The 26211-nt window shown below is 36.4% G+C and overlaps 1 protein-coding gene and 1 long non-coding RNA gene across 6 annotated transcripts in view; one reads left to right on the forward strand and one right to left on the reverse strand.

Annotated features, from left to right (window-relative positions):
* Positions 1 to 26211, reverse strand: part of LOC140138889 (uncharacterized) — a 241675-nt gene that overhangs the window by 123205 nt on the left and 92259 nt on the right. Inside the window, exon 1 of one of the 5 annotated variants that reach the window (XM_072160668.1) lies at positions 25414 to 25448. The exons of 3 other annotated variants lie outside the window; for them this stretch is intronic. The gene's annotated coding sequence lies outside the window, so the exon portion shown is untranslated. Of the gene's footprint in view, positions 1 to 25413; positions 25449 to 26211 lie in introns of those variants that run through there. One more of the 5 variants, XM_072160673.1, reaches the window with a different exon arrangement.
* LOC140138888 (uncharacterized) lies at positions 8052 to 11526 on the forward strand. Its single transcript, XR_011857076.1, has 2 exons — positions 8052 to 8238; positions 9434 to 11526. It is a non-coding gene; the product is annotated as an uncharacterized lncRNA (long non-coding RNA).

The following is a 26211-nucleotide window of genomic DNA, read 5'->3' on the forward strand; positions in this document are numbered from 1 at the left end:
TTCCATTGTTTTATTCAAAATCTCGGAGTTTGACAAAACTACAGCACCTAAAGTCTTGATTTTTGCAGAGTATCTTTATTGACTAAAGTACATTACAATCGTGTAAAAACCAGAATTTTTTTGAGGGCGTTCTCCTCAGCAAATGTTATAATATGGCTTTAATATACTTTACTGAAATGAATGGTTTCTGTTGCAATTAGTGGTGGGTTAAGCCCTGAGTGATTGGCCTACGCTTTCATTTCTGTGTTGCTGATCAAATGGGAGGTAAAGTAATTTCAAGGATATGTTGATTTTCAAAGTTTGTTTTGTTTTGTAAATATGGAGATTAAGCTCTACAATTTGATTTGCGCAGCAAACGTATGCTTTGTTCTGAAGGACACGTATATTGATGCCTTCACTTCAAGGTTATATTGCTTTCAAAATGTTTCTTTGTAAATAAAGCACGGATGTTCAAATACTCGTGCGTCGATGTATGCATCGAGCATACTGATGTTGTTAGTATTGGCTTAACGTAGGATGTATGTTGAATAGATGTTTAACCCGAGGGGAATTTGATATCGATAACATTGCGAGCTGACAGTAGATGTAATTGACTAGAAACAAAATGTCAGTTGTATCTAATTCTAAAGACGGTAGATAATCCCAGGCAAAAAAGTCTCTCCAATATGAAGCACAAACAATCGTAGCACCAAGTCAGTGCCACCAATTCAGTATAGACAACATCAAGTCAATCTTATCTTTGACCTCATCATTCATGCGAACTGAGATGTATGTAATTTTGTGCTCAAGGAAGATTTTTTGAAGAATTCCGTTAGTCACGTTTTTGCTATTCCAATTTGTCAGCTGTGTTTGTCACAGATCATCATGTTGGAGCCATATGGCACGATGATTGCTCTTATTCATCTTTGTTTCATAACCACTAAGGTATAGGACATATTTTGTTTTGGCTATAGTCCCCCTTTTAGAAGTATTTAATTATATTCGTACTTGCTCAAGTAACATTCGATGCGAATTTTGTTGCACAATTGTATGCGGTTCTTCTTTTATGAGCCTCTAAGTGCCTAAAATGATCTAAAATGGCCCAAAATGAAGCAGTAGTGCCTTTCCAGCCTTTTCTATCTTCATATCCATAGACTTTACATGTAAAATGAAAAGGTCCATTAAAAAAGAGACCTTGTTGCACCCCTAATAATGTCATATACCGCTATTGGTACCAATGTATAGCTATGGATCTCTTCAATCCAGTGATACCAAAATAACTACAATTATTATTAATATCAGGCTTTTGAGCGATACAATAAAACTGTATATTGTACAATATTTGCAAAATACCCGGATGCAATACAATATTTTTTAGATATTGTACGCGTATCTCGAACGCGTCGCGCGTTACCAGGGTGCACAATAGTAATAAATGTCCCTATACTTTGTGTACAAAATGGCCTCTATTCAAATGGCTCTACCTACCTTACGAAGCGACTCAATTTTTCAAAGTGATGTTTTCCTGACTGACAAACAAACAAGCAAGTAAACAAACTAAATTAAATATATTGGTGACCATTGAATTTTCGAGCTACCGGACCACGAATGCAATACACTTTTTTCACCCCATTTTCAAAATAGAAGCACTTGTGATTTTACCTAGAAGCAGCCGGTTTGAGAAATACATGAAAAATCTGAATAAAAGCATGGAATCTTTTCCAATCTTGGCAGATGCTTAGATTCAAGCCTACATTTATTACCTGGCACAAATGTTTGGTTTTTAATATTGATTTATAGGTGGGTAACTTTTACCGAAATGTAAAAACACCGCAGATCAGGACGGAATCAGGACAAGAGACATTATTTGGTGATGTGAAATCTGAGGGTGCACAATAGTAATAAATTTCCCTATACTTTGTGTACAAAATGTTTTAGTTTGACTGGAATCCCACAAGAGACATTATTCGTACTGTATGAACAAGTAAAATCACAAACTTAATTCGCGGCAATTCTGGATGATGATAACCTTAGGAAATATAATCCACATCTATATACAAATAAACCTACATGTAATATATAATTATTCCGAAATTGTCTTTGGAGAGTAAAGAGCAGAAAACAAGAAGGTCAAAAGGTAAGCTTACATTTACAATACACATTGGTTAAACCCGGTGGCTAGCTTAAATTTTCATTTTACCGCATAGCAAGAGCCTGATATAAATAATAATAATATTGAATGGCTTTTTTTTCGTGTGATACAAGAATATATTGCACTCGATAGAAAAATATTCTTGTATCACACTCAAAGCCATTCAATATTATATAAATATTGCAAATGAGGCCGATATTGTCTTTCTCTTTTTCCAAAGTATATGCAGACTTGAGCTAAGAGTGATGGCTATTAAAAGCAATTCATATATTTTGTTGATGTTATTATATGTTCTGTCAAATCTGTTTTATTAGCAATATTTAAATCGCACCTTGAAGCAATCATTTCTGTTGTTTTTAGCAGTTATGTTCACTAATGTATATATGAAGAGCTTATTTCCAAACCGTGTTAAGTCCACAACCATATGTTTCTGATTTACCTGTGCGATATTGCAATGGGATGTCATGCTATAGGTAAAGTAATTTCAATGCACCGGAAAGCAAACAGTGGATGGATACACAGTAACAATACTGTGTGAGGCCTTTGTTTCCCAAATGAGAACAATAGTCTGCATATTGTTATGAAGCATTACTGTGGTAAATACTGGCTTGTTAATGGTACAACTCATTGTTGCTAATGTCAAACTTGTGAAAGGAATTGTGATTGTATCACACAAGTATATGAAACACATGTGGGTGTGGACTTAACACGGTTTGGATATGAGCTCTTCATATATCCCACGCAAATTAAATCAAGCAGCCAATACCTGTACTTTCCAGTTCTGATTTAAGACATCATTTTGAAATTGGTTAAGACTGACAGAAACGGCGAACTGAAACCCAAAGAAGCAATACAAACGTTTTATGTTCTAATATCAATGGAAAGTACTGTTTAATGTGCTAATCAATGGAAACACAGCGCTAGTTCGTTTGTTCGAGAAAAATTTGTGTACAAATCAGTTGGGCAAGCAATGGTTTTTTTTTTTATCATTGTTTCTTTATGTCTTCAACGATTTTAACGAATCAGGTCTTAAATCTGAGCGAATAAGACATACATTTTTATGTGGTCTGTATTATAGATGAGATATTTCAGTATACTTTTTAAAATGACGACCCTTTTTACAAGTTGCAGTACACAAGTGGAGCCGCAGGTGATTTGCCAAAAGAAATCACAAGAACAATTGACGCGATTCCAAATACAGCGCGCCACCTACGATCACGCCTGGCTGATCTACTTCGCGCAGAGCATCATGGGTAAAAGTCGACATCCATGAGTCCCCAGACAAACGAGAACCTAGACCAATGACTTTGACTCGCGTAGTGAAGCCGACACTGCTTAGCAACGAATTTGACAAGGACGCATACCCGGACGCAAACAAGCAGACATGTCCGCGTCTATGGAACATGTTGCATTTGACGCGGCGATAACGGCGCAGTAATCACGCAAACGAGCGCGTCAAACATGTATGCGATATTTCTCCGCGCCTAGTAACCCCGTCAATCCGTCAATATCACCTTGGATACGGGGCTTCACCTCCCGCTGTGGTAAAGGATGGGCAGTAATAGGTCTAGGTGGTATGTCTATGCATGAGTCGTCGCGTCGACGATGAACCATCGACCCTGGAAACAGAAACGAGTGTTGCTATCGATTACTCAAATTTGCTTATTTACGTTGATGATGATCAGCTGTTGATTCAACCCTCCGACGGTTTTTTTTTCATTCCTGTCTCCTTTTTAAAGTTAATTTCGACAGTCATGGTTTAGGCCTACCTCTGTTCAGAGTGTTATGCCTATTCCCACACAACCTTATTTTCAAACTTTTCCGAACTTTCCGAGGCGCTTGGGAAAATACTTTAGGCTCTCGTTTACAAGAAAAGAAAACACTTTCAGGTCTTTAAGCTTTGTTGTAAGTAGGCCTATAATAGACTTGATTAAAAAATATGATAGGGATAGGCCTACTTCATGCATATATCAATTAAAAAATTTAAACCTTGTTTGTTTTAAGTAAAGTAGGCCTAATTCTCAATATTTAGAATAACGAAATATTCAATACATATTTTAACAGCATGAACAGCGTAAAGCATTTATTTTTTTAATATGGTTTTTTTCTGCCTCCTTTATAAAGTTTATTTCGACAGTCATGGTTTAGGCCTACCTCTGTGAATGTTCAGAGTGTTAGGCCTATTCCCACACAAAATAATGGGCATCAATTAAACCCTTATTTTCAAACTTTTCCGAACCCGATCCGAGGCTCTTGGGAAAATACTTTAGAAAACACTGAAAAATATGATTGGGGATAGGCCTACTTAGACCCTCATGAATATATCCTTAAAATACCCACAATTTTTAAACCTTGTTTGTTTTAAGTAAAGTAGGCCTAATTCTCAATATTTAGAATAACGAAATATTCAATACATATTTATTTTTTTAATACGATTAAAACGTTTTCGAATTTCAAATGTACTGTATTCCTATTCAACCATCTACGGTTAAAACTCGATGTCAAAAATGTTGATGTCTCTGATGCTGATCGACCATCTAGGCCTATAAAACCGATATCAAAATGTCAATTTTCGAGTTTGGGTACATTGTAGGCCTATAATAGCAAATGCTTTTGATGCAAGACAATTTCAAACAGAAAATTTAATCTAAAACGCAAATTCGTGCCTTTTTTATTTCTTGTTTGGATAACTTTTCCCATAATTATTACCATGCGTGATACATGATTAAGATAAAAGCTTGGTTTTCAAAAATGTTTTGAACGCTTGTCTTATTTTTATTTTTATTATTTTTTTTCCTAACCTAGGCCTATAGATGTTTTACATTTATAACCTTTTTACAAACTTGAATAGATATGAATTAATTGTTTTAAAGCATTTTTCGAGTGACGTTTGAAACACTCTTTGTAGCATGATGTAGGCCTACTGTATGACCACGAAAGGTCGTAGATTTAGAAGCCATTTCCTTCGATATATAGCCCTATAAACAAAACACTTTGGCCCCAATGTATAATGTCGGGAGAAAATATATACTTGCACTAAACAAATAAACCTGTTAATTTTTAAAATAAACTCTCGTGGTGCAGTTCTGTCAACAAAATTACATAGGCTCAGCCCCTCAATAAATTTGGTGCGGGGCTCGAATAGACCTACCCTTCTGTGTGAATAGGCACGTTTTCATTTAGGCCTATAATGGCCTCCAAACTACATTGTTAAGCATGTTAAGTTATCTTGTTTTTGTCAAAAACATCAACTGCAAATTGTCCCTTATTGTACAGTAGGCCTATATCATTCACCGTAAATCGGTGTGTGTGTGGGGGGGGGGGGGGGTCCCGGTTCGCCCCTTCAGTCTCAAATGAAGCAGGCCTAAACAATGCGTTCACCCCTCCAATAAAGTCCATCCCCAGATTTGACCTCTTTACTTTGTACAGGGTGTATCAAAATGATTGGTACCGGGCTATGTGACATTTTCAAAAATATATCAAAAATATAAAATTGCTAATTAGTATAGTTTTTTTACAATAAATAGAAAGGATCATATGTTAACTTATCGATGTAATAATATGAAGATGATAGGTTGATGCATCTGGGAGATATTGTCCTTTAAACGAAGGTCGACGTAATCATGGTTTTACTTACACAACACAAAATGAATAGGTTCACTGCTTGAACAATTTATTGCATTCATGCTCTTCAATATCTTAGTCTACATAACATAAAATTGCTTTACACATGCTTTTAGAAAGACAGTTCCTGAAGTCCCTGCCTTACGACTCTGGCAGTGTGAGGTGAAGCTCTATCGTGAATGAACTTAACACCTGGGATGGATCCATTCTGTAACTGCCCATATCAAATTTTGAAACATTGCAAATTATAGCAATTTTGCATGGGATACTCCTTGCTGTTGGAAACTGTCTTTTAAATCTTCTCTGCACTCCTCCATAGCTTCGTGTCAACCAGTGATTCTTTACTATGAAAGCATGCTGAAGTGTGGAATACTGTGGAGCCATTCCAATAACTTTTACCAGGTCTAACCTAACCTACACTGTCTACAGTCTATAGCCATTCTGCCACACCATCTACTTAGTAACCTCAATACTACAATTTAAATTACCGCCCTGGAAGCCGTTGATACATAAACTTCTTTTTACCCCACCTAAATTATTCAAGTCAATAATATTACTCTCAACCAATGATTAGAACATTTATATAATATTATGAATGAAGAAATAGGTAAGGGAAAAAGCATTTCCATGATTTTCAACATATCATTCCCACAAGGTATCTGAAGCAAAATAGAGCTTTGAAAATGGTGCGCTACTGATCCAGCGTTGCGATGAAAAGTGTAAAAACGCCTACTTTCCTTTAGAATCACGTAACTTCTGCCAAGAATGTGCTATCTTTATGATCTAAAATTCTTAGAGAATATATAACTATAATAATTACACATATTTAAACAATTAACCCCATACTGATACACTAAACAGTAAAATAATTCGGCAAAAAATGAAAAGTCGTCGGTACCAATCATTTTGATACACCCTGTAGGTTGAGTCCTTGATCCATGGGCCTGATCCATTATTTAATATGCAAGAAATGTCGACCCTCCGAATTTAAACCTTTCCAATTTGGCCAAAGTCAGTGCCGTAAAGGATGGGCTACACTACAGTTCAGTTCATTTCAAAGTGTTGACTTATAATTTCATGAGAAAGAAAAGGAAAATGGGAAAGATTTTAATCTTTTCCATTTTCTTTTTCTTTTTAAAAAACATGTATAGGCCTAGGCCTAGGTGTTTAAAATTGTCCAATTAGTCGAAAAGGTGTTTGATTTTTCAATGTTGTGCCGACCGATAATATGACTAAAAAGAAACTCATTCCAACCAACGTGTGCTATTTGGGAGTAGGCCTAGGCCTACATTAAGAGTAAATTTCCTTGGGTTATGAATTATTAAAGGGGAAAGATGAAATAAAGATGGCATATGACATGCAAGAAAGCGGAAGTAAAAATAAAATATGAACAATTAAAAGAAACATGAATTAATATTAAAATCGGACATGACAATTGTCAAATTTAAACCTTAATTGTGACACGATCTGGTTCATGGGGGCCAAAGGAGGCATTTTTGAAAATTGTGTAACCATTACACGTATAATAGGCTATCATTTTAAACTGAAAACACCAAAGGTCTAGAATACTTGGTTCTAAAGTTATGAAGTTTTTTCATGCATATTTTCTTGATATGCCTTAAAATAATGATCTTTTAAAATTAATGTACTCTTTTGCAGTTTGAAACTTTCTTCATCTTTATTATTATGCTAGAACTCTATGAGGTATTGTTGAACTTATGCATTAAAGTCTCAAATTGAAATATTAATAAAAATAAATGTTATTTTTTATGCGGTAGGCTATGCCTACAAAGTGTTTTTATTGCGATTGTAATTTTTTTAATGTTTGATAGTAATATAATTAAAAATACAAATTTAGGCTAAAAATAAAATAAGGACAAATCAAACAATTACAAATAACAAAAACGGCAAACCAATGTGATGCATGTTTATAAGTAATGAGTATTAAGAATCTTTTTAAAATTTACTTGAATTTCTTTGCTGTAGGCCTATCCCAGAGGAGGAGACGGTATCCAGCGACGATAACGCCTACGGCAATTCAGTCCGGTTTTTTAAACCTGGAACCACCGTATCTTACACACGGCAAAAGACGGCCCAGTTTTTCCGCTCTCTGCGCTCGTGAAGTGCCGCGGTTAGAGACTGATGAGTACTACATGAATTCCTTTATCGTGCTGCAAATATCCATGGTCCTCAATATTTAAGCGCTCCTACATTTTTTTTAATACAGCGATTTCAAATTTACGAAACCGAATCTGAAGACGACGGGTATCAGCCAAGCTAATAAGGCAACTTTTAGAAAGTACGCATGCGCAAAGTGCCTATTTCGGTCAAAAGGTCATGGACACTCGCATGTGCTGCTGTCCAGGAAGTAAACAAACATGACAAATGCAGCACTTCGCGATGTTTTTGAAGAAATCATCTTCACAAAATCGTCTTTCACGTTGCCTATTTTCTTCATTTGAACAACGATTATCGTCAGAATGGTAAGCTACATTATATTTTTACTCAAATAATGTACTTTATGCGGGACTTTTATGCTTTAAATGCATAAGATTTCAATGTTTTATGGGGTCAGTTGCACTTGCAGTTCCCTGGTAATGTAGATTTATATTGCAGTGTACACGGTCACGGAACACGTCGAAGCTCGACAATTTTAAGCTTTCTCTTTTCTTTGTTTTCAAATCTGATAATTTCTCTGCCGTAGTCATGTAATTTTTCATTTGAATAAAATTGTAACCGATAAGAATTGAATTGCGTCGGTAAATCATGTGTGCTCTCTCGATCTCTAACCGAGACTCAGACATTGCACTTGCAGAGTAGATGAGAAAATCTCATCTGACTTTGTTTACAAAATTTGTACTGGCAAAACAAGTGCTTTAAAAGTTTTTTGAAGTCTCTGTCTTACTCAGGGTATGAAATGTTCATATTTCATTTTAGAGTTAAAGCATGCTCAACTATCATACCAGGAAGGTGAATGGTAAATATAACAAAGTACGCGGTATATAATTTCTTGTGAAATTGACTATTTACTCGAATACTTGTACTAGTAACTCGAAAGCTTTAGCTTCAAATTAGCTCACTTCTTCTAGCCTTCTTTCTCCACTCCAGTATGACTATGAAGGCTACATCAGTGATGCATTGAAAAATCTTGAGTCACCTTCACCGATCGGAAAATCTGTCGGCAATTTTAAAGACCCAAGAAGAAAACCATCTAACTACGATATCTACTCAACTGTTTTTACAGGGGGCGTAGCAAGTGGGTGGACAGGGTGGGCGAAGTCCAAGGGCCAGAGCAGAGTGAAAATGGATAGGGCTGAAAAGGAGATGTTAAAAGGGCCCAGCACTGCTCCCTGTCCATGGACCCCCCTCCTCTGAGTCTTTTGCTTAGCCCCTGTTTTTTTTGTATGCATTCATAAATTGTTGAGATTAATATTTCATGATAGATTAAAAAAATTTCACATATTTTCCATGTTGTTTGGAATATTTTCTATGGTAGGCCTCAGAGTCAGGACTCGGAAGCTTAGAACTCGAGGATTCATCTTCGAGTCCAGCCGAGTCCTCCTCGAGTCCTGTTTTTAAATCTCTGCTAGCTCGCACGTCAGTACTGCAAACTTTACAAAAGAAATCATAATTAAATGTTTTTAATTTATTCTCTTTTTAATTTATTTTCTTTTTCAGAGATTCAATATGAAGATGAGTTGTGATTCCGAGCATCTCCCTTTTGATAAACGGATGCATCGTGGGAAGAGTTTCGCTGCCTGAAAAGTATGCAACATCGGTGAGGCATCAAGTGGGTAGTCTGCGTACAACCTATTCGTCCTCTGACAAAGGAAATGGAAAGGCGTCGTAATCTTGTCTTGAAACAATGTCATGTGACTAAAATTTAGTATTGAACATAGTGATGTCTGTGCTTTCACTCTGTTGCACCACAAGCGCACCGACAAACCGCCATTGTATTTGTGTGTGAGAGCTCTGCCGTATAAGTATTTGGTTGGTGTGCGCGATTCAATACTACAGCCAGTGAAATATGCACCAGTGTGACTACCAATCACAAACTTGGGTGCCCATGATTGAGCAGAGGGTGCTGAAAGTGACATTAAACAGGCTGAAGAAAAGATCCTTTGCATACCCAATGATGATAAGGGACCATTCAATATTTAATCCGGGGAGGTGGGAGTTTTAAGGGTGAAATCCAGATTTTGAGGGAATCTGAGTTATTTGAACCTGGTGGGAAATGAAGAAAAGGGGGAAAATAAGGGGGAATCAGAAACTTTTGGGGAAAAAGTTTTTGTCAATTATTTTGTCATAACTCCCACCCTACACACTGGCGTAAATATTGAACGGTCCCTGAAGTGTATCATTTTCTTACTCTTTATTGGGCTCTTAAATAAATTTTGAAATCCTAATTTGTTGCCCTTGTAGTTTTTTCGAAACACTAAACAGCAAAATTGGTACCATTGTTGGATTTGTGCGAAGTTGAGATTTTAATAACCAAGGAGTAGCTACTCCCTATTCCAGAAAAATACAGCACTAAGGCCTAAAAAAAATTGTTTGATTGGCGTAACCCGACCGACCCTAAAAATAGGCCAGAGTCCGCCCGACCTTAGACTTTTTTTTCTTTCTGTTTTGCAAAATAAATTAATACGGTAATATAAAAACTAAAATTTTAAAAAAGAAAGAAAAAAAGCAATTTACAGACCCATTTTTTTTTATGGTACACCAATCAAACAATTTTTTTAGGCCTCATTTTGTCAGATTTAAAAAAAAATCCTGTTTGGCCAAAATGAAACAGCTAAATCCTATTCCTTTAGTTAGGGGGCTATCATTTTCTTCGGAAGGGGGTCCCAAATATACGGGGCGGGTCATTCATTTTTGGAGAGAAAAACAAGGGGGTCATACAATTTTGATGACCAAAATGTAGGGAGTCACAAGATGGCCACAGATAGTGTGTTTATTTATACAATTTTAACCTGTTTTGGGGGTAATGTGTATCGGTGATGTGGCAGGGTCATTAAATTTTTGTTGCCGAAATAGGGGGGTCGCAATTTTATTGACGCCGAAAATTTGGGACCCCCTTCCGAAGAAAAATTGATAGCCCCCTTAGTTGTAACTGGCAATTAAAGTCAAATTTAAATTTTGATAAATTTTTGGAAATACGGGCCAAAAGCTTGCGTTTTTAAAATAAGTTCAAAGATTTGTGTTTGAGGGCCAAATAAGGCAGCGATTTTCGGGTGGGCTTGTGGGTACCCGCCTGAGATTACATTACCCGTGCAGAAAATTACCTGCCCGGGTATCCGAAATTCCAATTGTTTTAATTATTTGTTGTTTTTCTGTTTCAGAGTGTCCCTGGACCTAGAGCTAAAGTCAACCATGAATTAGATTTAGCATTCAGCTTTAGGTCCAGAGACACTCAGAAACCAAAAAAACAACACTTTTTTTGCAATTTCGGGTACCTGATTACCTGCACGAAAAACCAGTCGGGTACCAGGGCACAAAATTACTCGAAAATACCTGGCTTAAAATACATTATAATTTCAACCTTTTTACACAAAGAAATCAAAACTAGTCTACCGCATAATTTGGTTTTGAATATCAAATTCTTTAATTAAACAGTCAAAAAAATGGAAAAAAGAGGTTGTAACAGTACGTACAAAACATCACCGCTTAACAGTGCAGTCATCTATACTCAACACATGCTGCCTAATTATGACCAGATATGAATTTTGTTGCAAACATGTAAAATAAAGCTTGCCAAGATTTTTGCTACAAGAGTTATTTGAATTGTGTTGTAGTTTCATGTCCAGACAATATATAATTTCCAAGAATCATGTGATTCACACAAAATTCCTGTATATCATTCCTGCAATTCCCAAACCTGTCAATGAAGGAAATCGTACATTAAAGTCCGGTTCTTACTCCACATTGCAGCGCGAGGCGATGCTATGAAAACTGAAATCTGAGCCAGGTTTTTACGAGCTCGGCGGTAAAAATTCTCATCGCGCGGTGGAAATTTCGGTCCGCGATAGAGTTGGATTTTGTACATCTTTATAGCATCGCGCTGAGATATCGCAGCCCTGCACGCTTGTGATTGGCTGCTGGAAAATCATGGTCGGCAGAATGACCATAAAAGGAGATGCAGACCCCACATGCTTTTAAAACATCACAGCATCGCGCGATGAAATTCAAATGTACATTTTAATTTCATCGCGCGATGCTGCAAGGTTTTATCGTATCACGCTGCGATGTGGTGGAGTAAGAATCGGACTTAAGGCTTTAAGTTGACGCCAGTTTTATTGAAATTGGTCAAAAATTGAGACAGTGTCTGCAAAATAACTACATACAAGGGGAGCAGTTTTGACTTTTAAATATTCAGTAGGGGATCGGGGATACATAACAGTTTTTAGGCTGAACAGTTGCATCCAAAATTAGCTCTTAAACTCCCATCAAAAATTTTGGGCTGACACTTTCTCACTTTTCAACCAATTTTTTTTATGAAAAAAAGGTGTCAAAATGCTCAGGAGTACCGTACCCTACGCTTTATGAAATATCACCTTTTTTCCGGTAAATTTGTAATTCAATCGAGCATATGGCTATTCGCCTTTTGGAGATATGGCGGACACATTAGGGTGGCGCTGCACAAAGTGGGTAAAGGAAGGCTATTGAATACTGCCCTCCTATTGTGTACGCCATATTTTGAAAAGGCTTATGTAACAAGTTCAGTTTACACAAGGAAGGATGTTTTCAGAATCTTTATTCCTATCCTTGTGCAGTTTAGTAGATCCAATTGTTTTCTGTTATATTTTGCAAAAAAAAAACCATTTGCCCCCCAAAAAAATTGTTTCTCATAAATTCTATTGTTTGAATATTATTTTGAAATTTTGCCCTCCAAAAATTCTTGGCCAAAAAAAATAAATTTACCTGTGGGATTCCAACAAAAGAATTTTGAAAAAAAAAAAATTGTTTGCAAAAAAAAAAAAAAAATCCCAACATTTTTTGTTTCTGCAACAATTTTTGTTGGGGGGTAATATTTTTTTTTCAGATTTTTTTTTCATAATTCTTTTTAAACATTTCTTAAGTTACAGTACGATCACTGTTAGTGTTAAATGTGTTAATGAGTTCCGGTGGTTGGTGGCTCTCCACACATTTTTCTAAAGTAGGACCACAGAATTAGAGGAGATCGAACCCGGACTCCCTATCCGGTACCGCCACATACAATAGTGCACATACCACCCCACATACAATGTATTTTGCAGCAGGCAGGTTCAAGTTCTTCTGCTTCCAGTTTGAGAGCATTTTTGTCCAGCTCATACTGAATTGCTGATATGGACCAGTACACTGCTTGATATTAATTTTGACTCTTGCGTGTAACATGTTCTGGTGGTACCGCTGCTCAAAAACAGAGCCAACAAGCTTCATCACCACTGGAATCAGACGCACACCTTCTCGCTGTCGCTTTCATTGTTGTAAGCGCCGTAAATGAACATTTTTTCCCCAATTTGTTCAAAATCTGGGTCGGCCGGGCCCGTAGAACAGGGTTTTCTTTTTTCGTCGCCTTACATTGTCGGCGACAATTTGTCGCTCTCTTCATCATCAGGTTTAGCAGCACAGTGCACAGGCGTCGACCTAGTCTGCCCCAGTAGTCGCCACTTCAAAATACACACATGAGAATACCTTTCGTCTGGTTCGCATTCATCATCTCCACTGTAGGCCTATATGAAATGAAAAAATTTAAAAATAAATCAATAGGTTTCCTTTAAAATTATGGAAAATCTGGCCTATATTGAGTGGCCGATATATCGATTTTTTTAAATCCTGACATTGATGGTCCTTAATTTGTGCAGTATAACAAAACAATGGTCGCTAACGATGGGCACATCAGCATGGCGAATGTCAATACATATTCAACTTGCAGCCTTTTGCAAAATTGAATTCCTTCACAGTTTTTATCCGACCTATTTTTGGCAGTTTGTGTAAAACAATCAATAAAATGAAGTCGGGTTCTGATTGGCTAGCCTGAAATACGTCATCATCACCAGCTCATTCGCCGATCAATCTGCGTAGCATCGCGTGATGCGCAGCCTCATGCAGGCGTGACTTTTTTACGCGAACAGTCGGCCAGTTCTTAAATTGCATAATACTGCACTGTACGCTTTCTGAATAAATCAAATTTGCCTAACAGTATAGTAGCAGGATGCTAAACCTTAAAAGTAGATTCTGATGCAATTGGTAAAATTATGAGTCCTGCCTGGCTGGTGAAAATTTTTAGGATCCAATTCCAAAATTTGGTAAATTTTATTAAAAGCGAGTGCAGTGCCAGTGTGATCAGGAAAATTTGCATATCTCTTGGTGGTATGTATTACTATTATATCAGAAAGACAATCATTTAATAAATTGTTTGTTGGAATGGAATATCCGAGCCGCGCCGGGTCCCAAAACAAATCATTCATGAAAACGAAAAGGTAAATACGATTACGAACATGAAAGGTAGCAGAATTCTGCACCATAACACACTGAACATGACATAACGAAAGCTCGAAACTCGGCGCTATTTCGAGTTTTGAATATATACCACAAAGAAATCAGAGTAACAAATTAAAAATATTAATGGATTATTTTATCAGAAAGACATTTAAATCGTTCACGAAAAGGATTCTTACCGTAGAAGACCTGAACCAAGTAGCTAGCTGCTTCCATGCCAATGTCAATGACATGCGTTCGCGTTGTATCGATAAACAACAAACATCCTCTTTCTCCGCTGAGGTAAATATGGGCTATTTAACCGGCAAGTAGCAAAAAGCATCCGGAAAAATGTTGAAATAAAATTGAATCTTAAAAGTTTCCTGATAATTAAATAAATACAGGGTCTATGTTTTAGTTCTCGAAGCCTCAATGCTGTGTGTGTAGTGTACTGACCAGCAGTGTCGACCAGAGGTCTGCACTCGACCCTGGCATTTTGTGAACTGACACGGTCACGTGACGCTACCGATTGATAATATGCTTGCGTGATTACGTAATCACAGCATGATGTCGTCTCCTCCTCTGGGCCTATCCCGCGCGGCGGGCCGCTAAGCGCCTTCGTGCAAAAAAACCATCATTTTTAGAAAATGTATAGGCCGATTACAAAAACGCAACACCTATGGATGTTCTTAAGTATGCTGGTGTTATATTATTATCGTATTGAACAAACAATAAATTCAGAAAGAATTAAAACAATTTATTCTAATAACCAAAATAAAACATGCGTTTTCCATTAAAAAAGGACAGGCCTAGGCCTATACTTCGCATTGACTAGGCTCGCGCGTATCGGGCTGAAAAGCATCGTAAAGTTTAAAAACAAAAAAGGGCGGTTTTAGAAAATGGGATAACAAAAAGTTAACACCTAGTATCAACATCAAGTTTGCGGGTTTTAGAAAAAGACATATGTGAATATCAAAGTGCAATATTTCACTTCAACACAGAAAATCTCAAAAAATTTCAAAAACATTGTGTTTTTAGAGTAATAATCACAAACATGGTCAGCTATGGTTGATGAAAAGGATGTCGACCCCAGACACGGAAATGCCCATTTTCACTGCCGTCGTTGGTGGCGCGCTGTATTTGGAATCGCGAGAATTGCGGTACATTTGTCGTCATAATTAGTTGATTAATTGCGATTGACAAATTACATTTCACGACTTGACTAAATTCCATTGAAATCAATAATCAGTGTACTTCGGTTAAATATATAAATGCGCTTTTATAAATGCGCACGTGACCACCTCCGCGCTGTCATAACATCTTATAGACAGTAAGTCTCGAAGTGACCTTCTATATAGCGAGTGGTCTTTCTATACATTTGAATGCAAAGGCGGAACAACATGGGGCTGCTGTGCAGCAAAATTGTCTATTTTGTTCAACTTTGTGATTATATTGTAAACGTTTCCGTCGTTGGATACTTTCAAAATATTGTTTTTGATAACATATTACAAATTCGGAATTGCAAAATATTTAATAATTTTGCAATTCAATTAATACTTAAATTTGATGATATTTATCTACGGAGTTCCTATCGCTATCTGTATAGTGGTCAATGCATGAGGATTTGGTCACGCTTGCTGGTCTTGGTAAGTCGTGCCCATGGGTCAGGTGCGTGTTTATAAAAGCGCATTTATAGATATAGACACTGATGATGCTCGCAATCCTCGTTGGTAGAAATCGCAATGACTTTGCTTCCAACACAGTTTACGGCAACCACAGGAGGTAAGACTTTCTTGCACTGATAGCTGTAACTTAGTTTGATTGACGAAGTGCGATGTTTTGAATTTCCGACGAAGACGAAAATAGCAATTGGTAGCTGTACGAATTCAATGCAGCGTATTTCTGAGTATAAATTGGTTTCTTGAAAAGTCTCGACGAAGATTAATCTTGATTCCTAGTACGAATTCGTAAGTAAATCGTAAAGTAATTTTGTTTTATGTTGTCTCCAAAACCAACACAAACAGCCACCAATAGTGTTACAGCGATATCCGCAGGAAGCCTAAAGCAGTCTATAAAGAAACACTATAATGGCCAAACTTTCAACTCTTTTTAGGATTCATTTTTAATATTTAACTTCTTTATATTGATATCAAACGCGACAATGCGTATCGGTATGTTCTTTAAAACCTTGAATTAGAGAATAAAAGATAGGATTTTGTCTTTTGCCTATCCAATATCGTGTCATAATGGATGGGCTGGCCAATATTTTGAGTAGTTTTGAATCCTATCTTTTATTCTCATTCTTATTCAGTTTTAATGTAATTTTTGCGAGAAAAACTGCCTTTTTTCAGAAAAAAAATAAAGTTACTTTTGTGAGGACATCCCCGTTGTTTTAAATGAACGAAACCATCACGAACATCTAAACCGCCGAATAGCGTTCTTAGTTCTCGCACGTGTATTACGCGAACGCATTATCGCTCGATCATTGAGGAGCAACAAGCGTGCCGCCGTTGTGTGGCGGCGCGCGCCATGACTAATATCACTATCAACTATTGTGAGATATTATAGGGTCTACACCAGAAAACCAATCAAATTACGTGAATTCTTTACAAGACGCATCCATTGAATAAGAATGTGAATTCATAGTTTAACTAAAGTAAATGTGCGCTTTATGAATGTTTCACCGTCTGTTCATTGTGAATCCAAGAATGCTGTTTTACATGTGAACATGTTCAAACGGCAAATGTTCAAATGTCACGGGAAATCTGCCGGGACTGAACCTGACGTGTGAATTGTTTGACATTCTAAATAAATAAGCCTGAAAAAGACGATTCTAACAATAAGAGCAGGGAAACAGATTTGAGACAAAAAATCATAGTGGGGTAGCTCAATGGCTCTTAAAGCTTGAAATTACTAATAATTTATACGTATTTAAAAAGGAGATACCTGCATTTTTTGTATCAGGCTATTTCAGTTTCGGTAGCTTTCCTGTGACATTTGAACATTTGAACATTTGCTTTTTGGACATGTTACCATGTTGATTCACAATGAACAGACAGGGAAATATAAAGCACACTTTAAGGCACCAGCGCGTATAACATGAGCCACAGGAAGCGCAAAACGGACATTACCAATAGCCAGATGAAGCAGAGAATCATAGTCAGTCGAGTTAGTCCTGAAGCATTAGACCGCTGATTTTTTAATACGAATATTATTTATCAATTTTAAATTATCATCTGATCGTATTTTGTTTTATTTTGTGGTCAAGACTACACACCTAACGGCACTTTTACCCTCTGTTTAATCAGCTGTTTGAATGGATGTTAAGTGGTTATGTCATATGGAAGGCACGTGATATAAAGCACTTAAAAATAATGAAACGTAATTTATGCAGCAGTCGTGACCCAATACTATTTTTCCCTCCAGGATTGAATTTCGCCTCGGACTAGTCCATACATGTTATAATTCTACGATTTCTCTATCAACAGTTCCTGTGTACCTATTCCGCCTTTCTTCCTTGAAATATGTAAATACTTTCTTCAATTCTCGGGCAATCATTCCGCTGTGAATTAGCTAAATGCCATTCAAAGTTTTGCCCATCGCCATTATATATTGTCTATGATTCATTGGTAATGGTAATGTATTTCTTTGCTGGAAATACTATCCTGTACTTTTTGTCTATATAAAAGTGTTTAGATGTCTCGCCACCGCTGCGTCATACCTCTTGATTATTGTTTGCGCTCTTACATGTTCATATCAAAAATGCTGCTACTCTGTAATTATTTAAAACTATGCTGAAGACATCTTTTCCAATAATGGTTTCTGTATTTCATCATTTCCCCCTTTAAACAAAATCTTATTCTATTTTATTTTCCAAAGGGAAAACCAAATGGATTTTTGTTGAACAAGTAATTCCCACAAGTATATAAGAAGTTATTAAAAACAAACAGAAAACAAACAGAGTGAGCTGGAAATATGGATTTGTAATAAATGTCAATTAGTGATTACGTGATTCGTATTCTGCAATTCTAAGTAAAATTTGTTTTTCGTTTCTTCATTATTTTATTTCATTGAGAGTCAGAGTCCATACATTGTTTTTACAAAATATCGCATAATTTTACTATGCAAGACAAACGTTGTATAATGTCACTACCCATCTACCTTGAAATGCTCTATATTTTCCAACCAGCATTCGCAGCAATTATTTGCTTGTATAAACTGCTTGTAGTATCAGATGCTGTAAAATTACCCATATCTCCATGAAATTCATGCATCACTGACAATGCCAGCCAAATCAGTCAAAGCAATTTCACGCGTCACTGCCCGTTGAATCGCATATTAAGTAAACACTCACACGGTTGAAATATAACAAGTCTTCTTTTGATTAGGTCGTTTCTAATATCTATAAATTTGGTTATTTTATGGAAATTGTAGAAGTAGTAGAGGTTGACTTAGATATATATTACTATATTCGTATTGAACACCATTGTATCTCTTTAAAGAAAAAGAATTCCCAAATTACCGTGTCGACTGATCATGTAATCCTAGTGAAGCTTTATCAGCTGATTGCAATTATATTTATTCGTCGTTGTCGCTTTTGCTCTATTAACTGTATTTGAGTTAACTTTATTATTTGCTTAAACAGTCGATCCGTGTGGAGACACACTTGTGCCCTGATGGGATCAGGTACAAAAAAAAAAAAGCTCAAGCCAGGCTAAAAGCATATTATAAGCATTTTATTGTAAGACAGTCTTCCAATATAATACCAATATTAATTTCATACGATTTATGTGTTTCAAAAAGCATATGAATTATTGTTGTCAATATTAATGTTCATTCAATGCTCGTGTTTTATCGCAAACATATTTTACCCGAATTCCAGGAAATTAGTGTCGAACAATTTGGGGTCAGATCAGGCAAGGCTTGTTTTACCAGTAAAAGAATTCGGAGTAGTCTGTATAATGTTATGCCAATGATATTCAACATAACAATAGCCAAAATCTCAAAAAAGCACGTAGCAAACAGCTGCCAATATTTGTACTCCAGTGATAAATCTATTAAAATAGGATGTCGATATGGCAAATCAATATATCACCGTTTATCACACGCACACACGTATCCCATTGTGTGAGCAAGTAAAACACAGAAAGCACTCTACACGTTAAGATACTACTTATATTCCTGAGGCTCATCCGCTGCCGCGACCGTGTTTCTTGCAGTTAATTTAACTCTAGTTCATGTATTTTTGTATTATATATAAAACTTACTTTAAATTGCAGAAATTGTTTACATTTTTTTCATTCTTTATAATTTGTTATGTAACCAGCCGCATTCCATTGAAAACTAGTGCAACTTTTGTAAGTTTCCATGAATCCAATCTTACAAGTTGCATACAGACTCTTGTGAACCGCTTCTTTTCTGTTTTGCTGATCAGACGGGAGGTAAAGTAATTTCAAGGCTAGATTGCTTTACAAAGTGTGTGTTGCAAAAATAGAAAGATTTTAAGCTCTAAAATTTGATATGTGCAGAAAAGGTATGTTTTTTTCTCAAGGACGCACAAAATGATGCGTTTATGTCAAGGTTAGATCGCTTTGTTTGTAAATAAAACAGATATGCTCAAAGACATCGATGTGGGCTGTGCATAGAGCATTCGGATGCTATTAGTATTGGTTTGACGTAAGATGTATGTATGTTTTAACCCGAGAATAATTTACCAACCGATATCATTATTGTACGTAAAACAGGGTAGGTATTTTCGCATAATCGATATTGACACGTGTAAAACAAAGCGCAGTGATTTATAGTGCGCTACGCACAGGCGTTGATCCACAAGCCTCAGCACACTTAGGCACCACATCGAATTTGGCCCTATAGAACTATCGGTGCCCGGTTAGGTACCGATGACTATTAACATTATTCCCTGGAGATGTAATAAATTGTATCAAGCATCATAATCCACAGTTGCATAGTGTTATTGTTTTTCATTTAAATAAGGCATCAGAGACAAATTTGTTCGATCTTTGGATCGACCGTCGATCCTGCTTCGATGCTTGTTATTAATGAACTATCAACTAATTAATCGGAATTAACGCTACATTTATATTGGTTAATATCACTACAGGCACAAATTACTATTTTATCCCAATTAACAACAGTAAATTAATTGATTTCATAAATTATAAGGATCGACCAAGCATCGATGATCGATCGAAAGATCGAACCAATTTGTTTCTATCGCCTAAATGTTCAGGGTACGATATAAAGTGCCATCAGTACCTTTTCGGGCACCGGTAGCGCTAAAGGACCAAAAAGGATGTTGTGCCTTACTAAATACTGTGGTTTCATCGCCGTATTCATAGCATATATTTACATTGATCCTATAATATTATACAAATATTAACTGTCTATGAGTGTGATGGTCGAAATATAATCACGAGGTGAAAGATGGATTGTTCCATTCCACGAGCCGGAACGGCGAGTGGAATGGAACAATACATCTTTCACCGAGTGATTATATTTCGACCATTACACGAATTTAAGACAGTTAATATTTGTTTTATATCACTCATGCATAAATTCTATTACTAAAATACTATTTAAGGTAGGAAATACATTTTTTCATCAACATAACACCGTATTTTGCCGTGATATATTTCACATTTTGGGGTCCACCCCATAACTAAATCGGCGAGTCCAAGAGTCAGCGCACGGCTTGGCGCAGACGCATTACGCCAGAGCACATGATGGTAAAGACTATCACACGGAGAGGGTGATAGTAAAAATGGCAAATGGTAATCAACCAATGAACTGTCTAGAATTTATGTATGAGTGATATAAAATAAAATGTGTTGTTCCGTGATAGCGGATTTGGGAGGGATTTTGTTTTAAAGAGGCGCGATAAAAATGACATCTTAGCACGCTTCAAGAATACATAGAAGAGAATGGGTGTCAAAAGTAAGTAGCATTTCGTCATGTCAAAAAATGAGGCTATGAGATTTATAAAGGGCAGGTGTTTCTCTATAATCGGCTAATTGTTCTTGTCATTCAATTCACTTTTACACAATTTGTCTAATCATAGTTTAAACGTCATGTGGTATAACATTATTTCGATCAATTTATTTTATTTACCCTAATTTACCTCAGAGCTTCACAATGTCAATAGCATGCCAATGCTCTGTGACTGCTGCATTGTTACAGATGATATTGATATTTAAGTTCTTTTTTCAACAACAAAAAAAGATTCATTTAAACAAATATTAACTCGCTTAAACTTGTACAAAACAGTTTCGATTTCAGTCATCTGATCAAAATTGACATGAGAATTTCGCAGTGCAATTTTCATGAGAGAATACACCTAGACGTTGATCCTAATACGCTTTAGAAATTTTAGATATTAGGTCATCTTAAAGCCATATTATAACATTTGCTGAGGAGAACGCCCTCAATACAATATTTTATATACAAAATTCTAAAAATAATACGTCAAATTTGAAATATTTATGGTTAAAAGAATCGGGTGTTACGTAATCAATACAAATTCCGCCATATCTTTATTCAGGTTCATGATATAAAAAAAATCCAAACATACAATTTGTTCCTTAGCACCCCGGCTTCATTGTCTGAAAATGTAAGCAGGCTAGCGGCACTCTGTACAAATTGCCTATACCGATTCCGAAGACAAAAACCTGTGGCACAGTCGCATCCCCTGCTTTGTACATGTTTCCCAGGTCACTGTATGTCTACGTGACAAACACTCAGTCAGAGAACAGCGCAATCTGTCTGCTGCCAAGAGCCGTAATATATTTCTATTAGTCACCTTTTGGTACCGTTCGCAGAACGTGACGTCTGCACAACAACAGCGTAATGGCATAATGGCTCCGCCCAATGAACCACATACATCCAATAACATCGCCTTTTCGTAGCTACGTCACATTTAGCTCATTCATATCATTACATATTCATAATCACCTTTCAGGATTTGTGGCGTGACGAACAGACTCTTATACAGGTATCGAGCTCACGCTGTCCTCACTTGAGCGATCGATGTAGCGCCTCTCTTAATTATGTACTCTCAGATGTAAGCCTCACACCTGTTAAGATAAACTGTCCCGGACGATGATTCTAAAATTTTATTTCTTTATAATGTTGCAATGAATTGTGGGAAAATATATACGTATACCGCTTGACGCTTTTTTGAAATATCAGCAAAAATATCAAATTTTGGAAAAACGTCCCAAAATTTAAAAAAAACATGAACCTTCCAAAATAAATATAAAAATACATATTCGCACTCAGCGGCCCAGTCACTACCTTCCGCTGTGATTTGGGGTAACTCGTCGCTTCCCCTCTCCAGTTACATGTTCTTTAAGTTTGTCCATACCCTAGGCCTTAAATTTGATCATTTAAAGCAATGTGACAGGTTGTTTACACGGTATTAAGTATTTCTCACGCATTTGGATGAGAACGTATGCCAACGGGATTGAAAATAAAAAAATTTCAATTCTCATAGTTTTGTGCAATTCTCATCGCTTTTGAAAGAATGACCATTATAAATTTCCACTTGTGAAAAGAGACCCCAAAGCTTGATATAAGGGGTGCCATTTTGCGGGAGGGAAAACGCCCAAAATATTTCACAGTGGCTTTTCTAATCGAACTTGGAGGCACTTGAATATTAAGAATAAAACAGTATAACAATGTAACGTATAAGGCTTCAAATGGTACTGCCAATAATGCTGTTTTTGTCTGCTTTTGCTTTTGGCTTTATAGTTTTCCTCATAATCAGATCTCAACATTATATTCCTACAATTTTAAATTTTAATTCTGGTTCGTTTTCTATTTTGTGAATCCCTGTATAGTACAAGTACAAGTGAATCCCTGTATAGTACAAGTACACCTTAATTATGCTTCGTAAATGGTTAAAATGTTCTGAAATGAATGGTACGAATACACCTTTATTCATAGCTTTGCACAAACACAAATCTTTTCACGAAGACTTACAGTGTCAAAAGCAATAAAACAACATATTTTTATGTATTAGTCTGCAAAGGGCTTTTCAGTCTATATTGCACTTTTGGTTAGGAAGATATGGTTAACAGCTCGGCTCTTCAAAAACAAAACAAAATCTTAGTCCACGGATTTCGTGTGTGCTATGGCTGCTTTGTGTTACGAGTGTTCCCAAAAGAATGTCTTCTTATTTCTCACGTGAAAAATAACACCATCAACTACATAAGGTGTGCTTGTTCTCTTTGCCTAAATAAATATTTGCCATTTTGAGAATTGTTACGCCCTATTCGCCGATCACACAGTCATCTCAAAACGAGCTTCTATCCACAAAGTGCGTGCGTACGCCTGTCAAACGCATAATTTATTTACTGCGTACACGTTGAAAAGCCTTCTGGCGCATTGTTAGAAAAGCGCGAGAAACAAAAATGAACATTTTGCGCATGCGTTTGCAGGGAGAACTTCTTTTTTGATAGCATGATGGCGGATCCGTGCAAACGGTGAATTAGTATCTAATAGTTTTTGCCGTTTTCATGCCCTACCTTAAACGAGATACACGAGTATCTTGATTAACCATGATGACCCTTTACGATTCGCGAAAGTACATGTCAATGCCGGGGAGTCCTATAACAGAACCTTAAAATTACCAACTTTGCCGTCTGAATAGAAATGTAGAATGGGCATAAAACAGCCATTCATTTTATGTTTTATAATAATTAAGTAACATAATTATAATATGATCTTACCAATTTCCATCATCTTATCTTACCCTAGGGTATGAAGATGGTCACATAGGATTTCAGCTATTCGTGCACAAATGTCACGAATGTTGTTATAATTAAAAGAATCCCAACTCTGAACAGAATATAAAGGGGGTATAAACTGTGTGAATTCTTGTTTGTTAACATTTTAATATGAATGCACATACGCAGAAATATGAGCATGTCTTAAAATAATTAAAAATAATATTTCATATCCGATTTTTCATTAACGAATGTTACATTTTTATTCTGAATAAACGGCTCAGAGAGTCAGTCAATTACGGCAGAAAAACTTGCATGTTTATGTTGAGTCCATTGGGACTTTACCTTATTGAGCACAAATGTTTGTTTAAAAAAAAAGCAAAACAAATATTTTTGGAAATTCCGCATCCTCTGCAAAAAATTTTTGGCTACGCCCTGGAGTTTTACTAGTGTAGCATTGGTGACAGAATTAAAGATAAAAAGATACAAGCCTCCAAGTCATTCGAATTTAGCGCAATGTCTTCACATGGCAACCATTGGAGATACGACTGCCTTGCACTGTCAATACGATCTGAATTGATTGACCAAGTGCGATGTATTGAGTAGCAGACGAGGATACAAAATAGCAAATTGGTAAATGCGCATTTGAATGCAGGATATCGTCGAGTATAAATGGGTTTCTTGAAAAGTCTTAGCGAAGATTAATCTTGATCCCTAGTGCGATATCGTTAGAAAAAATCAAGGATCAGCAGAGGTTCAGCAAGGACGGCCAGTGGCCACTCGCAAATACTACGATAACATATGCGTAGAAACTTTCTACTAGAAGTCGAAATCAGTCTATAAAGAAACACCTACCATGGTACATTTGGCTTTCTCAAAACAGTGAAGTATTACTTAAAAGACTGGCGTGATTACATGCGCAATCAAAGGCTCTGCATCTGTACACGCGTGAAGTAACTGACGTCATGTCTCGAGGAAGCCAAATAGACTATAATAGTCGCACATGTTTAATTGAAATAACCGTATTAAATGGAATAATCTGATGTTAGCATGTGCTATGCTGTTTTTATCGTTGATTGTACGATTTTCACCAGAGGTTGTTTTGCGCCAAAAATAATGATGTCGCGTGTTATATAAGACGATAGGTGCACGACAGCGGTTAAAAACAATACATTTATTCTCATTCTTAAACACTTCATGGTCATGGTCAGTAATTGTTGTGACCAAGTATGGTCAAAATCGATTAAAGTATATCAGAGTTAGGTAGAGTATAGTGATTGACAAAAGAATAAATTACGTATGAAAATCCAAAACACAGCGTTGACACAGTGCACCGATGTGTAATAAAATGGGTTAACCCAAACTAAATGTATACAATTTTTGATTTAAAGCATGAGATTTATGACATTTCTAAATGAACAAGATAATTCTATAAACAAGAGGAGCATTTTTACTCACCAGTAAGGTGTTATCGATCCAGATGTAGTATTTCCTTACGAGTAACGCACTGAAAAGAAACAAGAAACAGGTTTAATTATTTAATTTTATTTGGCATTCAACATCAAAAATCGCTTAATAGATACACAAAACACATTGCAATAGGCCTATAATAAACAACTTTAAGTTGTAATATCATTAAAATGCTAAGTTACGCAAAGTAATTAACATGCATCAAACGTGGTCCAATACTGATTTATTTGCGCTCCGGGATCGAATTATACATGTATTTCCCGCAGTAATTCTTTCTACTTGCGACTCTCTATCAAAAAAAGTCATTTTTGGTATTGCTGAGTAGATCAATTGACTCCATTGGAATACTAGTAAGTGATTGACATTCAAATTGACATACGTTTGAAATAGATAAGTTAAAATGTTTTAAATATTTGACTTCATGTTTGTTTCCACCAATGTACGAAGCGTATTATGCCTTTGCTCCCTCGAGATGTAAACACTCTCTGTCATGACTACTGCACAGTGCATAGTTTTGGAAACCCGTGGTATTATGGCGTATAAACTATATAGCTCTTGTTATGCATACGGAAGAGATTTTAGTGCCAAGACTTGGGTTTTGCACCAGGGTTTTGTAGCTCAGGAAGTTTGAAACGTGGGACCTGACTCTCTTACTCCCGGATCTTACTTCACAAGTTCGCCACTATGCTTGTTAAGTGAAGGACTCCCAAACTACACGAGTTCCTGTTTTCGGCATTTTGAAAATTAAAGATTTCCCCCTAACTTTACTGGCTCCTGACTTCAACT

The sequence above is a fragment of the Amphiura filiformis genome, chromosome 18 (assembly GCF_039555335.1).
Source record: "Amphiura filiformis chromosome 18, Afil_fr2py, whole genome shotgun sequence".
Taxonomy (NCBI): Eukaryota; Metazoa; Echinodermata; class Ophiuroidea; order Amphilepidida; family Amphiuridae; genus Amphiura; species Amphiura filiformis.